This window comes from Rattus norvegicus, chromosome 2 (genome assembly GCF_021556685.1).
Source record: "Rattus norvegicus strain SHRSP/BbbUtx chromosome 2, alternate assembly SHRSP_T2T, whole genome shotgun sequence".
NCBI classification, from domain to species: domain Eukaryota; kingdom Metazoa; phylum Chordata; class Mammalia; order Rodentia; family Muridae; genus Rattus; species Rattus norvegicus.
Window position 1 is genome coordinate 47,227,381 of NC_141535.1, and position 17,620 is coordinate 47,245,000.

The 17,620-nt window shown below is 44.3% G+C and overlaps 1 protein-coding gene across 14 annotated transcripts in view; it reads left to right on the top strand.

Annotated features, from left to right (window-relative positions):
• Positions 1 to 17,620, top strand: part of Arl15 (ARF like GTPase 15) — a 382,647-nt gene that overhangs the window by 75,837 nt on the left and 289,190 nt on the right. For 4 of the 14 annotated variants that reach the window (XM_087634380.1, XM_087634395.1, XM_087634392.1 and 1 more), the window contains exon 2: positions 14,025 to 14,063. The gene's annotated coding sequence lies outside the window, so the exon portion shown is untranslated. 14 annotated transcript variants of the gene reach the window in all.

The following is a 17,620-nucleotide window of genomic DNA, read 5'->3' on the forward strand; positions in this document are numbered from 1 at the left end:
TGCATCACATCCCTTGGAACTGTAGTTACAGAGCACTGTAACGAACCTGGGTTCTGTGGAAGAGCATCCAGTGTTCTTAACCACTGAGCCACCTCTCCTGGCCTCATGTGATTACTTTAAGCCATTTTGACAAAGTTTTAACTTTTTAATCAGTGTGTTAAACTCACTGATTTAGCTTTTAATGAAAATAGGGAGTTTATTTTTTTTTTCACATAAACTTTGAATATTTTGTGTTTACTGTGTATCTTGGTCACATCTATCTGTATTGTCTCCTCTGCTTCCTCTCAGAAACCCCACACATTCCCCTTCAACCGTCCTGTTTCCCACCCTTATTTATTTTCTCACTCATTTGCAATCCCGAGTCTAGTCTGTGCTGCCCATAGATTTGAACTGGTTTCATCCAATGGGGCCTGTGGAACCTACCATTGACCACACTCATAAAGGAAAACGGCTCCTTCCTCTGGCAGCTCCTCAGGTAGGGCTGGGCCTCAGGAGCCCATCCCCATTCAGTGCTGGAATGTAGAGCTGGCTGGATCCTGTGTAGATCGTGTGTAAGCAGCCATACATAGCCGCTCTACGTTCATGTGTAACAGCTATGTCCTGTCCAGAGGGTCCCGTTCCTTCCCCATCTGCTGCTTCTTACTTCCTGTCCACCCTGGTATCCCTTAATAGTCTCTGACTTGTGGGGCGGGTGTGGGGGATACAAGTGTCCCCACCGTGGGACAGATTTTCGGCGATTGAGCAGTAATGCATCTCAACATATACTGATACACGGCACAGTAAGTCTCTCTGACCAGGTTGGGGAGCAGCACAAATCTTTAGCTGTAAACAGAAGTGTTTAGAAGACATTTTGACAACATGGACATCCGAATGCATGAGGAAGCCTTAAAAAGCTCGACAGATTTGGAAACTAATTAGAAAGACAGGTTTTTTTTTTTTTTTTTTCTTTTAGAAAAGAAGTTTCAATAGAAGTACCCCACATTTGGTGCGGCTCCCACAAGACATGGGCTATCAAATGCAAATCTCAGTGCCAGGCACAGGATATTTCTCCACAGGTTACCGGCCAGAGAGATAGGCTGTTGCCGTTGCCCCTGACTGCCCACTCTTCCACAGATGGTCAGACTCTGTTGCTGAAAACATCACAGTCTTCGGTTGCAAGACCCAGAGAAATCAATCTCAAACTGACCAGAAAACTCATTGCTGGCTAGCTTTCATAGTTCTGGAAGGTTCCATACAGGCATCTGGTATTAAAAAGGCATTAGTGGTCTTATCTAGTACTGGGCCAGGCACGCTACAGTATGGACCTGCCGGGCAAGACGTGCCCATTGTGCCATAGTGATATGACGTGGAGTGAAGAGAAGGCAGCACTCTCTGGATCTGACATCTGTCCCAAAGGAGGGACTCATGCCCGATGCTGTAAACAAGGTAGGTTGTTTGGTTCTGTTGTTTTAATAGCGAGAGGATGGTTTACTGTTTTCACGAAGAGATGACGTGTTACCACTCGGAGTCATTAAAATCACTCGGTTGTAAGATGTAGGAAGGCCAGTTAACTCCCAAGTGACCTGTCCTTCCTCCTGAGTTCCATCCCTTCACAAGCTAAGGAGCAAGGCCTGGGGAAAGACTTCCCCAGCCCTCCCTGGTGCTGTGCGTGGACAACTAGCTGTCCCTCCTCTTTGGTAGACCGAGAGGGTCAGTGGCTGGGATTGAAGGAGTAAGTGTCCCTACTCCCCTCTTCGCTGTTCCCTACCTTCAGCAGCACAGATGTTCCAATCCCTTAAAAGGTAATGACTCTGATGCGTGATTCACAAGCAGTGTTCTGGTTTGTGGCTGACCCTGCCTGCCAGAGTTAACCTTGGCTGGAAGGTCCTGGAAAGTGGTGTCTTGTATGGAACACCACAGTGTCCGAATAGGTGGTTCAGATACCTTTTGGTTTCTGCTTTTGTTCTGAGTTTTGTTTTCCACACGCTGGGATTGAACCAAACAAACACGGAGAGGTAGAGGGCACGCTCTGCACATCAGGTCACTTTGTTGCCTCCCTTGGTCTTTAGACCTCCAGCTGGAGGTGATTGCTCTGACTTACTAGAATAAGATCCCAAGGGACTGGTTGAAAGTTTGCTCCCTCTTTGACGTTTTTGTTTGTTGGGCAGCTGGTGTGCCCCTCAGGAGTGTGAGAGAGCCTGGGCTTCAAGGGAAGCATTTTCTTACCCTTTTAGGATTCGTCCTTCATTTTATGGTGGCTCCCATGTATTTCTTACCTCTAGTATCCCTTCTGTTTTCCTCCCCTCCTTTCCCTCTTTTCTTTCTCTTTTTCTCTCTCCTGACTCCGTTTCTTATGTTTCTGGCCAAATATATCTCCATGAGTCCATGATTTGTGGTTTGTTTGGTGGCTGTCCTGTTCCGAGCTTGACAGAAATTTGGCATTCATATAAAATTGGTTTGTATGAAGTCCATGCTTAGGAAGAGTTGGGTTTTAGATATATATTTATTTTTGAACCAGTTAGAGTTTCATTAACTTCATAGAAGATGGGTATGCATAGATCTCTCCCTCTCTCTCTCTCTCTCTCTCTCTCTCTCTCTCTCTCTCTCTCTGTGTGTGTGTGTGTGTGTGTGTGTGTGTGTGTACGCACGCACGCACGCATGCACGCACTGTCACCTCAAGTGTTTTCTCTGTTATAAAATCTGAAAGAAGGGGAAATAACAGACGCGTCCCTGAAGAGCATTTGCTCAGGCTGAGCTGGAATGTAAGTGTGTTTCATTTACAGTGAAGTCAGCCCCCTCCGCTCCTTTGCATCAAGGTGTGTTTCCCGGTCATCCTGGGCCCTGGACACATTCCCAGGAAAGCCCATGAAATCATTTCTGGGACCCCATCTTCTGACTTCCATGAAATGTACCACAACCCCTTGTATTTTGAGCCTTGACATTACCAAACAGAGAAAATTAAAAGTGAACACAGAATGCTCAATATATACCCAAACTGTGATATAGACTGAAGGGAAAAAAGTGGGAATTCTTTTCTTGGGTATGGTAAAGCAAAGTCTGGAGTAAGAAATTAGGTTTTCAGTAGAAACAAAGTCTCAGATGGGAGGAGGCCCAGTGGCACCTCCCCGACCTGCGCCTTAAATTCTAGATTTTTGTTTAGAATCTAGAATTGTTTAAAGAGGAAGAAAAGACACATCTACCAATCCCACTTTGAGTTTATAAACCTCAGGGCCAGGACTGCTGCTGTGGATCTTCCTGAGGCCCAGGCTGCTCAGGCCGGCCTTCCAGTTTACTGCTCACCATTAGTTCCCAGAACGCAACCAAAGAGTAATAAATTGTGTGATGTGCGTCCTGTCATCTGGAGGCTCTTGCTGGTTTCAGAGACAGAGAGATTATATGGGGCTTGCTATTTAACTGAATTAGAAAACAGACCTGCAAGTAAACAGTCAGGACATGCCGTCCTGACGGTGCTTCCTGCTCTCCTAGAATGCCCAGGGTGCCGAGAGGCATGATGGGAAGATGCTGCTCTGCCAGTGAAAATGCTTCAGTCCTGGGCTCCCCTCCTAGAGGGCTTCCAGGTAATGAGACCTGTCAAACACTGGCCAGGAAGCCATCAACAGGGAGAAACCGACTGACTAGAGTTCAGTAGCAACTTCTACACACAGTTCTAGGAAACTGTGTGCCTCCTTTAGAATCTTCTGCTTTTTGTCTTCTGTAGCAAAGGAAAAAGAAAATGAAGTTTGTAGGAAGGTGGAAATGAACTGTGTTTATCAGCTGGGTCAGCTTCTAAGTTTCTTTGACCTTGATGGTAAACCGTCCTTACCCCACCCCCACCCCCCAGTCCCCATCCTCCCACCCCCAAGCCCTCACCCTCCAGCCCCCACTCCCATACCCGCCTGCCAGTCACATGTGTGGACGTACGGTAACCGGTAACTTTGTAGTGTTGTATACTCTGTAAAATGTATAAATCAGGGTACCGCCATGGTCAGCCACTGCCCATACAGTTGAAGTTCATATGTCGTTATAGGTGCATCATAAAGTGAGGAGATTGGTTTGAAAATCTGTCCCAGAAATATCTTTATTTCTGGACTCTGGAAAGCCTTGGCTTCAGTTAAGGCAGCTGCCTTTTCTCTAAGATGTCAGTGGCTTATTCTCGCCGTGGATTCAGAAGGACAGATTTTTTTTCCCCTTTTGGTTTAGTTCCTGATTTTACAGACCGGGTCACTCAATAGCTTTAAAGGGTGGTTAATACGAACAGTGAGCCATAGGACCACCAAGTTCCTCTGTGCTTACAGTAAAACTACATTTAAAATGTTATCAGTGGCTATTGCTTCTTTCTCTCTTTTTCCTTCTTTTTGGTGACCGCTTGTCTTTTCCCGCAGAGAAACCACTATGATATACATTTCATGGATTCAAAACCCAGACTTTAAAAAAAAGAAAAAGTCCCCAAAGAACTTGTATTTAATTAATATGTAATTTATTTAATTAGTTCCCTGCCTCTTTCCTTTGTGGTGACTGTCGTGATTTCTGGTTCCAGTTTTACAACAGGGAGAGTGTCAGGCATTTTTCTGGTTCACCTCGTGTTGCCCACAATGCGCCCCCCCCGCCTCCCCCATCCCCCCTTCCTTCCCCCCATCCCCCCCCCCCCCCCCCCCCCCGTCGGTGAACTTGAGACTTGGTACATTTTACTCTCTTTCACTCCCGTCCTCTCTCTGTGGCGGCTTTGCAAAAACAGTTTTGTGCAAGCAGACATGACTTAACTCCGCTCCGTACATAGAGAACTATTCAGCCTCACTTTCATGTGTTTTGAATACTGCCTCATGTAAGACTGTGACAGCAATGAAGTATGCATGGACAACCTTGTCTTAATAGCCAAAGGGAGCTGCGTTTAATTAATAAGTGGATCTCTTTATGTCTGGGATTTTCAGTTTATTTTGTGGTTCTTTAGAGTCCTTCAATTATGTGGCCTAAAAGGACTATGTTAGTGGAGACTAAATCCTTTTAAAAAATTCCGTCACTTAAATGTTTTCTGTCTGTAATCTGTTTTTTTTTCCTTCAGATTATTGAGTTTTTTTTTAATGCAAAAACCAAAAGCACCCTGCAGTACAGTTTTTGTCTGAAGTGTTACCGTGTACAGCCCGTAATTGCTGCGTGTGTATTTTAAGCCACAGTGGAACGCAGCGTCATGGTCTCTGACGGGAGGTCTGTGCAACAGATCCGTGGTCTTCAGTTGGGACACCACAGCAGCTCCACTTAAACGAAAGAGTCCTGTTGTATTTCCTTCTCTTCACATTGCTTGTAGGCCACTTAAAAATAGTCAAACACCTAGGAAGCATCTGCCAAAGGCTACAAGGATTCTGGGGACAACCATTGTGGTCTTATCTATACAGGTAGATTTCAGTCAAAACCTGGAATGCCATTGTATCTTACGACTTTCCCAACACACTTTCTCCCAGAGGGGTTTAAGCGCTGAAGCAGAGGCCACAGACAGGCTTGGCCCAAACGGTACTCCCGATAACTCGATCCCTCGGCAACACGAATGCTTTCCTGGATGTGCGGATGAACGAATTCACAGGTGCTGATCGCAGACCTATGCCTGCTTGTTCTCCGAGTTCTCAGGAGAAGATTTGTCTGAAGGACACATGTTGGGGATTGAAAAGAATTGTCTGGCACGACTGTTTTATAAACACAGGCGATAGTCACCGGGACGGGTTGCTCATGGAAGGAAAGCTCACATGTCAACATCAGAAAACAAAGTCGTGCTTTAGAATGGTGCTTGGGAAAATGAAAAAAAAAAATCTTTCCCTCTGAAAGTGAGATCTGAGCGTTCTGATTTCTCCCTGGCACCTTTGAAGCTGTCTTCGTTAGGCCTCCTTTGGTAAGAACACTGATAAACAGAGGCTACCCTTGGTTCCACTGACCTGGCCAGTGTATCACATCGGCCAGTAGATGGCAGTACTGTTCCACTACAGCACTTTTTAGAGCCTTGGCTGCACTGTCTAACATTTCATTGCAGTCTAATTTTGAAAAGGCCTGATTAGCTACATTAAGCAATGTTTGGGTGATTTCTTTTTCCCCTTTTAAACTTACAGAATTGCAACCACAGCCTGAAAGGAAGCCATTATTGGTAGACAACATGATTATCAGTTGCAATTTAGTCCGTGTAATAGGGGAGCAGCACAGAGATGTTTAATTATATTTGTAAAAACAGTCAGTATAAATATATAAAATGGTTAACGAGAACGATTATGATTTCCCAGTTATTTTAGATCAGTATTTTTATCTGAACTCTCCCCAGCGTACCACCTAATCGTTATGGAGAGTCTGCCGATGGGATGGGATGGGATGGGATGGCTCTTAGTTCTGCTGAGAAGTCTTGGCATGTAATTAACTTGCAGGCAAAGCTAGCTCACATCTGTGCAGAGTATTTCTTTGGAAGTTAGGACAAGAGCTGTCCTTGGAAAAGGTAGATTACATTCTTGTGTTGGGTCTCTGCAGGTCTCTCAGGAGTTGTATAGTTCAGAAAAACAGGCTGTTCCTCCATGGGTTTTTTTTTTTTCCTGTTTTTTTTCTGTGATCTAGATTGTGTTGTAGTGACTGGCCCTGTGGTTTAGGACAAATGTAAAATAAAAACATTGTCACTCACACTGGAAACTTGTACAGTTGATTGGCAGTTGACGTACTTCAAGCGATTTTCTTATTTTAACATACTTGACTATGGGGAGACTCCATTGTTGCATGAGATGTTAAAATTGGTAGATTTCCCCTATCATTAACAAAGGCATTATGTTATTAATATTACATTTGAGATAATTTTGTTAGGAAATACTTTGGGATGTCTCTTCCGTGGAAATTGAATTTTAAGAAAAATCAGTGCCTAGCTGTTAATCTTTGTTTTGTTTTGTTTTTTTCATTCATTTATTTACCGGGTGCATCACCAGTGTTGTAAAATCATAGACTTGGTCTGGCCTAAAAGTTCACAAGACATTTTAGAGGCGACAGTGCATTCTCTGCGTATTCCAGCAGGTACACTCCTCACAGGACATGGATTGTCCGCACATTTCGGGGCAGAGGGGATTTGCCTCAGTTCCCATGTTAAGCTTAGTTTATGTGGGAAAATCTATAGTAACCGTGTAAACTCAAAATTTGCCGCACAAGCCACAGTCTTCTGGTAGACAAAGCATGTAATTTCTCACTGGTTTTGCTGTGTAACCTACCTCCTGTGGCCTGGGTAACACACTCGGACAAGTCATCTGGTTGAATGTGTGCGTTTGCACACATCCACACATACATAGTGCACACACACACACCTATTATAACTGCTATAAAGTAAAATAAAATGCGCTGGTGGGAATTCGTATGACTTAGGCCGGGGAACGAGATAGAGACATGACATATCTATTGCCTCCTAGCAGACAGAGATAAGTTTAATAGTAACAACACATTGCTGAGGTGGCTGGGTTTTTTTATTTCTGTTTTTGTTTTTTTGGTCATGGTCCCCTCCCCTCCCCCCCCATCAGATTCTGATGGGAGATGAAGTCAGCCAGCCAGGAAGCACAGACATCAAACTTACTGGCAGTGCTGCCCAGTGGAGTGAAACAAACGCTTGCATCAAGAACTCCCTTTCAATAGCAAGGTGGGAGGATGAGATGGTGTGTCCATGATCCCCATGGAAGAAGAGCCCTTTATTGATGTCTTTTAATGAGTACCTTAAAATTGGAGAAGACACGTTTACGGAGGCGCTGTCCAACTCAGCTTTTAATTTATTTGCTACTTTATAGAATTTTGGGGAAAGTCGGGATTCTTAGTGTTTGGCCCACACAACATGGATTTTGCCAGCCATGTCCTTCTCGGGCCAGACATAGGATAAAGTTGCAAGGGTTGGAGGTGGGAGGGGGTGGGGCGGGGAGCTTTGTTTCTGTTCCACGCACAGCAGACTTGCTCTTATGTTTGTAATATTTAAAGGCGTTCAGTAGGAGGCCCTTGATGCTTTGATCTATTGCCACAGTTTAATGAGAAAGATTTTTCATATTGCAATATCGAACGTTTGCGCCAGTTCTGACCGTTATGTTATAATATTCGATTTACACCTTGTATCCCATCTTTACTATTTCACATCCCTAAGTCCGCCCTCGTCCCTCTTGCTGAAACAGGTAATTACAAAGGTCCTCAGATCAATTTTTGTAAAGGGGCACCCCCGACGGGTACCAAGACTGAAGCCTGACATGAGCCTTTTCCCAATACAATGGGTGGCCTAACATTCCTCTGGAAGCCAAGCTCATTAAATATTCTGTTCCTCCCCCCACCCCCACCCCCCTTTCCCCTTCACATACTTAGCTTGAGTCTCACTAAGTCTGGGGTTTCTTCACTGGAGACTTAGGAAAATTGCTTCGAGTTCTCAGATTGAATTTTTTATGTGTATGACTTCATGGTAGCATTAGCATGTGCTTTGATCCACGTGTGAATGGCGCTGGGTTGCCGCTTATTGCTGTACCCAGATGGTGTTACAGGGAACAAACAGTTGTGTTTTAAGATTTCTCAATAGACTGTCTAGACTGTCCGTGCAGCAGACAGATACAGCCACCCATCAAATTAGCGTTTGTCAGATTTATGGTAATGGTTCACCAAAGCCTTCCTGTCATTGACATTAAGATTTACGCCTCCAAAGTTATTTTGTCCTCCACAGAATATAGCTTGTGATTGCTTGGATTTAAAAAAAAAAAAAGTTTAAGACAGAAAAGTCTTGGTGAATGTGAGCTGTTTCTGAATGAAAAGAAAAATATAAAAGGAATTAAACAGTGGCTGCGGCTCAGGGTCTGTATTGATTAGGAAAAGGCTCCCTTCCCGCCTTGCCCCTCCCCATCCCCCCACAAGTGATAAGACAGGGGAACTGGGCTGTGGCTGGTGTCTCCCATTTGCCCCTGTTGGAAAGAAAAACATGTATGTGGGTGACTGTGGCCAGATTTTGCCCTTTCATGTTGTTACTCCTAGTAATGCGATCTGCTGTCCCAACGCGGTGGGAGTAACCTTTTGACAGGCAGTCTGTCCACTCTCAGTGAAAATGTTTTCCCATGTCTGGCCAGGCTGCCTTTGATCCTACCTCCTTCCAGTGTGGGGTCACAGCTACCACGCTCTTCCGAGAGTCACAGGTTTCCTCGAGGAAAGCGAGAGACACAGGGGCTTCAAATTAAATAAATAAATAAATATGACCCCAAACCTTCTCCGGTGTTCAATCATCAATGCTACCAGGCTGGGGAGGGTTGCAGATGCCACATGGCGTATTCGGGACACTTCAGGCTGAACTGACCCAGCACAAATCTTTTTTTTTTTAATGCTTGGGTCACAGGGATGAGTCTTTGCACCTCTTTCGTCCAAAGCGGTCTGAGGAGTGAGGGCCATCCCTTCCTGAACGTGCCTAAGCATGTCTGGAGGTGTGTTTTTCTGTTTTCGTCCATTGGTGCAAATGAGTGGCCAGGACGCTGTGGGTGGGGAGGGTTAAAATTCTGAGACCTTGGCGTGGCAGGGGTTACAGGGGGAACGAACTGGCTTGGTGGGGACGAAAGGCTGCCAGTACCAAAGCAAGTTCTCTCATTTCCCTGAGACCTGGCCTTTGGGGAAACCCACACCGACTATTTTGATGTGGCAGAATGGAGATAGAAAAGGGCATCTTACCCCTTCCCCAGGCAAGAGTAAAGCAAGGTGGTGTCAGTTCCTGAGTGCAGGGAGAGACTCAGGCTCCTATCAGCTTGCTCTGGTCCCCTTGGGGCTTTTCCTTGCAGCCTCCAATTCCTTCCTTCCTTTTTGGCCCTTGCCTCGCAGCCATCGTTGGTAGACTGCTATCCCGGTTTTGTCGCTAAAGGCTTCTCCTAAGTGGGTTTGAATTTAATTGTGAATGCTGTGTCAAAGATGCTGTAATTTGGTGTCCAAGGTAAATCTGCATTATGTCCCACCCCCATGTCCAGGACAGTGACGTAATATTCACTTTGCCCCCATCCAGGTCTTCAAGTTAGACGTCCTACGTTACACTCCCTGCATCGACTCCTTGGGATATTAGGATTTTGCCTTATTTGCTTTTTAACAAGAATTATGACCAATTTATTGGAAAAAAATTGATTACCTAAGTTGTAAACTTAGATGATTTCCCAGAAAAATATGGGAACATTTTGTTGAACAAATTTTTTTTTCTTCCAAAGTTGCCCCTTGCTCTCTCACCGTTTCTCTTTCTTCTCCTTGTTTGACTTAGCCCGAGAGGGCTACTCAGTTTTTATTCCCTTGGCAAAGCACATTTCTTCTGAATAACTCGGTGATCTTTCCCAAGTTTTGATGAACTTGTAGTGCGTTGTTAACGGGACTGTCATTTGGTTGAGGTCTCCAACAAAGTGCAGCTGAAGACCTGCCATGCTGTTTCTCTGGAGAGGGTGCTGTAGGGTGTCCAGTCCTTGGCCAGCTACAACACTCACCATTTTGGACTTGAGAACTATTTTAAATTCGTTGTAAGAAGAAACAGTATAAATTTTACAAGACACATTTATAGTGTTTTTAAAAAGTTAACTACCCTTCTTACACGTGTGCTATACTGGAAATGGGGAGGGTTGAATGGAATGCTAGTCTCTAAGCAATGTGTGAAGTTATTTAAGTAAAATTCTACCCCCACCCCCTCAGTTTCAGGCTTTCCTTTCTCCTCCACATTGGTCATTGGGGTTTGCTATTTTTAGAAGGGAGTTTTGACAGTCCATTTTATGCCTTGTTTACTTGATCAGATGACATATTTAAAGGAACCACAGGATGTTAGAGCTTTAGGGGACCTTAGAGGGCGTCTGATTTAACAACCTCGTTTTTTCTAGTTGTAGAAACAGCAGTATGGATAGGTTAAGTATTTGAGGTTGTCAGGAGAACCATTCCCCATCTCTTAGTTTACTTTTACATGACTAGTGATAGATACGCCTTTAATAGGTGTGCCCTCTCTGATACATTTGCTTGTGCTCTCTCTGCCCTCATTTGACTAAATAGTTTAAAGCTAAGACAGCAAATTTCATTTTGTGCAGCAGATTATACACCAATGGAGAAAATATAAACTCCGGTGCCCAGTGGAACACACATTGTTAAATGTATACACAATACCTATTTTCCCTTTCTACCAAGCCTGCAGTGTGTCGAACATGAGGCGGTTGTGAAGTTGTCAAGTGTGGCTGTGCTGCTTGGTTCTGAGTAATAATAATCTCATGGTGTGTGTGTATGGGGGCTGCTACCTGGGGGGAAACTCTTGCTGTCTTGTGAAGAGGGCTCTGTGTTGCCAGCTTACTCAGATCCCCTCCCCCAACCCTTCTTTGTAGTTTCCTGTTTGCATATGGCTGTGGCATTTGGATGCTAGGTAGCTTTCTTGATGTCTTGGGAGAGATGACGCTGGCTTCTTTTCAATCCTGCTTATACATAAACCAGAGGTTGGCATGTGTATTAATCTAGTGATTGGTAAATTACAGCGAATGGGCTGATTGTGTCTTTCTGTGCACTGCCGTTGGGACACAGCTTTGCCAGTTGGTATTGAGTGTGGTTGTGACAAAGTTGGGTATTGACTGAGACTGTACTGTCTCTAATCCTGTATGAATATATAGTCTCCTGGACTGGGATGTGTGTGTGTGTGTGTGTGTGTGTGTGTGTGTGTGTGTGTGTGTGTACAGAGGGATGGTGGTGCAGAGATGCTATATACAATCTCTTACAATCTCTTCTTCTCCTTTAAATTTGGCTGTATTTCGTTGAAAACACCACAGAGTGAATTTTATGCTGCTTGCAGTCAATCACGTTCTTAGTAGAATTAACCAGTAATTAACACCCTGTGACCTGGTGTGGTTTTTTGGTTTTTTTGTTTGTTTGTTTGTTTGTTTGTTTGTTTTGGTTTTTTAGCTATGGAAATTATTCTTTGTTTGGCTAAGCAGGGAGCGATGTTCCAGATAACCAGATCCCTTATTATGAACATTGTATTCTCTTCATTTTCTCCCTCAACTTTCTGACGGTAAAGCAAGATTGCTCAGTAGGTCAAAAGCATGTGCCACCAAGCCTACGAACCAATTGGATCCCTGGTTGGATCCCTGGGACTCCGTTGGAGGAAAGAAAGAACTGATTCTCGCAGATTGTCACCTGACCTCTAGGTATCTGGCAAGGTGATGCACAGGTGCACACAGTCACATACACACCCACGTACACACTACCACAGGTGCCCACCCACACCCACCTACAACTAAATAAAATGGTTTTTTAAAAAGAGGCATCCATAGTAATAATAGTAAGATGAGACTGTAAAAATACTCAAGCGTTCACATGTTAAACCGACACTAGCTCTTCTGGGCTTCTGATCTTGTCACTGTCCAAGGGATTACTTGCTGGAGCATAGGTAAGGAAAGTCGTCAGGTCTGTAATCGGGAATAGTCTCCTGGTAAATCTTAGAGCCTCAAGGCACAACTTATTCATCTCCTTATTTAGAGCTGCCGTTCCCCCTCATCCCCCTCCCCTGCATCTTCCTTCTCTTCCGACTCCAGACTTAATGTCCAATGATCTGTAGGACCAGGAGAAAACAGCACCAGTTCTGTAGCAGCAGGATGTACTGTGTGTACTCTAAACCGGCCACTGACCTGATAGGAGAAAACAAAACAACAAAACAGCCAAATACGCCAAAAACCGGAAAAACTGCAGACCTTACCGATCCACATTTGCAGTCTGTCTTTTGAGCATAAAGAAAAATTTAGTTTGATTTTTGTGTCAAGATAGAGCACCCCCTCTGCGTTACTGCACAGATAACTAAAAATACACAGTAAAGATGTGTGTGTGTGTGTGTGTGTGTGTGTGTGTGTGTGTTTATTTTTGTTGATGCAAGTCTCAAGAGTATCTCTCCTCGCTTTGCAGACTCTGTAATGAATTAACTGCGCTCAGGCCACTCAGTGAGTTTCTAGAGGACTCCAAACTAATCATGGGTTGTTTGTCAACTCAATTAACTTCTCTGTCACACTTACACGTTCAAGGAAAAGAGGTTGGACAATGTGCATTTAGAGTAGTTTTCGATTGTGAGATGTTCCCACTTGTCAAATATCTTTGTGGTTGTTGGAAACCCCTTGAAGATTAGTTGATTCAAACAACGAAATCAACGTCCCCAGGTCCTCATTAGTTTCAATCTGGAAATGCCCTTTAATTTTAAGGTCTCAGAGGGTTAGCCATATGCAGGTGTCCATCATCGAGAGAGAAATCATCTGGGGATGAAATATAGTGGCTACATTTGAGTTTCATGATGACATTTTGCAGTGCTGTATCTCGATAATGTATTCACGATATATTTTAGTACAGTTGACATTTTATTGAGATGTTAATGTCTTTAAGTCACAGTCTCAAGCTATAGATTTCCAAGGATATATTAGACTTGTTGGACAGTATGAGTAGATGCAGTAACACCAGATAATGCTGGCATATTGCTTTCATCAAAATACTCTCGCCTTACTGAGGAGATGATAGCTCATGAAAGAAAGAGTTTTCATTCAACTGGAGAAGTTTACAGTGTGGATGCCCTGTCACAGATTCTTAGTAGGTATTTTAAAGCAGATACATTCAGCCATTTTCTACAGGGAATGTTACTTTTTAACAAAGAAAAGCGCCTTGTGAATCGATCTTGCTAGGCCTGCCTAATGCCTTTCAGCTATGTGGAAGACAAAAAGGAATGGGATTTGTTATTGTATCTCAGGAAAATATTAAGACATAAAGAATAAATTGCGTGATATCTTCTCAGAGTTCCCTTTTATAATTTTCAAGTAACTGTCTCCCTGGCTATTCCGAAAGCACATTCTAATTAATACTCTGTAATCTTCTACCTCACTGTAGTTTTATAAGATGAAGAGAGAAAAAAATGTGACTTAAGAAAAAGGTTGCTGTCTTTTTGGAAGGAGGAGGTAGTTATGAATTAATAACAGATAAAAAATTAGAGAGGCTGCCAGTTTCAAAGGCCCGGGAAGAATGTTGACTTTGCAAATAGCGTTCACAAATTAGTCTTTGTTTTTTTTATACAGCATGTCTGGCCAGTGTCTAGGCACTACAGCTGACTTGAGGTGAGTGATTTCTCTTCATTAAACATTCTTTCAAGTAACAAAGACCTCAAGATACTCTCCTGAAAAGAACTGTGCTACTGCACCACAGAATCCAGGCAGGCATACATATTTTTCTAATGACTTCATAAACACACAAGTGGATACATGAGTGTAGACTGAATTGGATTCCACATCTTACCTTGTGTATTATTTAGTAATTTTTTTTAAAAAAAATCACGGTTATATGTCTATATATATATATATATTTAAAATGTCAAGTTATTTCATAGGCACATAAAAGTGAGCTGTGATCCTTCCTCCTCGGTTCCTGCTTCCTTCTCTGGTTTTGTTTATTCTCAACTATTTAGCTTTCATTTTTATTTTTCTTTATTGCTGTGTCTCTGGCCAGTGTGTTCATGCTGCTGCTTCTTGACTGTCTAGTTGACATCCCCAGTGGTTCCCAGTCTCAGAGGGAGGATTAGCTTTTTCCTCTCCTCATTCTCCACAGCAGTTTTCCCTCTCTCACCTCCTCCTCCTCAGACTGCTAGGATGTTAATGCCCTGGACTTGGGTAGATCCAAGTCTCTTCATTGCCCTGCTTTAAAGACGTTAGACATGACTGCTGTCTGTCTGTTGAAGTGTGCTTATTTTTCCCCACCCAATTTGATTTTCCTTAGGGTGAATTATTGTGATTTTTCCTTCGTTTCTATGCCATTGATTTACTCTCACTTGCTCCACCCCCCAGTGGCAACAGATCCTCTCTTCCTAACGTGATAATCGGGATGTTATCAAATCCCGTCAAATTAACCTCCTTGATGACTCTTCTCCCCGAGCCCTTGATCTGCTTCTTTGGGGGCTGATTGCTGTCTAGGGCTGTGTGGCTGTCATCCGTGGCGGCCCCTTAATTGCCATGCTGGGGACCCCTTCTCCTGTGAGGTCCCCGCTGACATCCAGGTCTTCTTTCTTCGCTCACCCCAGGGTGCATGGGAGGTCACGATTTTGAGACCTTTCTTATCAGGCTCATGATTGATGGCTTAGTTGGTGCGGATGGAGTCCTGCACTGGGCATTATTTTCCCTCACAATTTCAAAGGCATTGTGTGCCATTTGTTTTTAAGTTTCCAGTGTGGCATCTAGAGGCGCCGTCCTATTTAGTCCTCGAGTCCTTTGTCTCTAACATTTTTTCTCTGGCAGGATTTTGTTTATTTTTAATGGAGTTTGGCAACTGTAGTTTTCCGACATTCCAGGCCGTGCTTTGCTATAGAGCCCTGTTTGTAGCCAGGACTAGGCCCTGTGAGGGGAGCAAAATTCAAGTCCCTAAGTTCTGCAAAGTTTTCTTGGAATTCTTCCCATTTCTCTTGGCTTCTTTTTTTTAATAGCAATCCTTAATTGTTGACACTTTCATTTTGTGTTTTTCAATTGTGTCGTATTTTCTGGGAGATTTAAGACTTCAAATTTAAGTCTTTTACTGTGTTTCAAATTTCTGCCTGCCTCCCCTTTCCCCCTTTTATGATATCCCACTGCTGGTTTTCTTTCATGGATACCTTATTTCTTATTTACTTGTTTTAAAGATATTTATTTATTTATGCCTCTGAGTGCTTGCCTGCTTGTATGTTTGTATACCACGTGTATATGCACGCCTGGCATTCTTGGAGGTGGGAAGAGGGTGTCAGATCCCCTTCGAACTAGAGTTACAGATGGTTGTGAGCCATGCGTGGATGCTGGGGACTGAACCTGGCTCTTCTGCAAGAGCTGCCGGTGCTCTGCGCTGCTGGATCGTCTCTCCAGCCCCTGTTTATGTACTTTTGAGAAAAGGATTGTAGCCCTTGAACACCCAACCCTTCTCCCTCCACCTTCCAACTACTAGGATTGCAGACTTGTGCCGCCATGGTTATTGGGGTTCTGAAGTTCAACGCTGGACTTTATGCATACCATGAAAGTACTCTACTGGCAACTGTATGCTTAGGAACCCCATGTCTTTTTAACTTTAGACTTTAAAACTACATGGATATAAGCTTATGTGCTGTATCTCTGCTTACTCTGTGGGCTACTGTGTTTATGTTTTTTCTGTGCTTTTATTGTCCGTTGTTCTTATTCATAGCTTTTCTCAGATGTCTGGCAGTTCTCAAATGTCTATTTTAGACGGGTTCCCAATAATCAGATCTTGAGGTATTCTCCCTCGGGCTGGTTAGATTCTCTTTCAAGCACCAGCTTGGTAAAGATAGGCCTGGAGGTTGGGCCCCGGAGGCTGCTGCAGATAGGGCGGGGCCCCTGGTAGCCCAACTACAGTCTTGCCGTGCTCTTCCTAGTGCTGTGGGCTTTGCCTGAACTCATGCCTGAGGAATCCTAGAATTGAGACCCCGTTTGGTCTTTTCAGGAAAAAGATGTGAAGCCTTTGGTGGTTGGGCAGTTGCCCAGCTCCATGAAGTCAGGGAGAGGACCTAAAATCTAATCCTTCTTGAAAGGGCTTTGGGCTAGTCTGCTCTTAGCAGTATGTTGTCCTGCATCTGGGGTGTGGATCCACTCAGTGCTGAGCTTCTGTTCCTTTCCATGGGGGCCATTTATTCATTTCCCAGTTCTGCGTGTTTAAGTTTGAGGCATGTGCACAGAGTATCAGCTGCCTCCATGTTCCTGGTGTTTGGAGCTGTATTTGATGTCCAAGCATATGCAACAGTTTAGAAATTATTTTCTCTTTTAAAATTATCTTGGTACAGTTTCAGGGGCACTTTGGCTCAAAGGATCATTGCAGTGTGAGGGCTTCCACAGAGCAGCAGGCCTGAATGAGAGCTCACACACCGTCTCTGCCTTCAGTCTGCCTTTTGTGTTTGTAGGAAGGGGTAACGTTGGAGGTCAGAGAGGCTTTGCGAGCAGACGCACAGTCTTCTTCTGCTCACCCATGTACAGGAGCTGGCCCCCTTGCAGTCGGAAGGAGCCAGGCGCTAGGGGTGTGCCCCACGCTCTTCCCCGCTTTGGATCCCTTTTCACAGTCTGCTTACCATGGGGCACTGGCCTCCCCCTCAGGAAGAGCAAGGCATCTCTCAGTGGAGTGTGGGCGATCAGAAAAGGGGGCCCACAGTGTACATACCTATAGTCCACACGGTGTGCCTTTGAATGGCTTAGTGTTTCATGAGTAGGTTTGCCTGTTGATTGTCAATATCCTGCATCTGGATTGCTATGGAGGGGCTCCTGGGGCCTGTCTTCCTGGGCCAGGGGTGCCTGTGTGGGTGCACTCCTGCGTTTGGCTCCCTGTATCTTTCTCTTGCTCCCATTCTTCTCTTGCACTCATAGCAACTCATCTTCCACCTCGAGCTTTTCCATTAATGTAGCAAATCGAGTCCACTGCCTCCCTGGGCAAACTGCAGCTCCTTTACCCTGACTGCCATTCTCTTTATTCTCCGTCTGGTAACTCCCGATTTCAGCTAAGGCAGCCCCACCCCACCCCCCAGGCCCTCCATCTAAATTAGGCTACCTTTGTCAGAGTCTCCCCTCAGCTCTTGGGTATATAATTGAACTTTTTCAAGGTTCGCAGAGCTCACTGACTCTCAGGGTTTTAACCGTGATTCCTTCGACTCCCTTCTTAC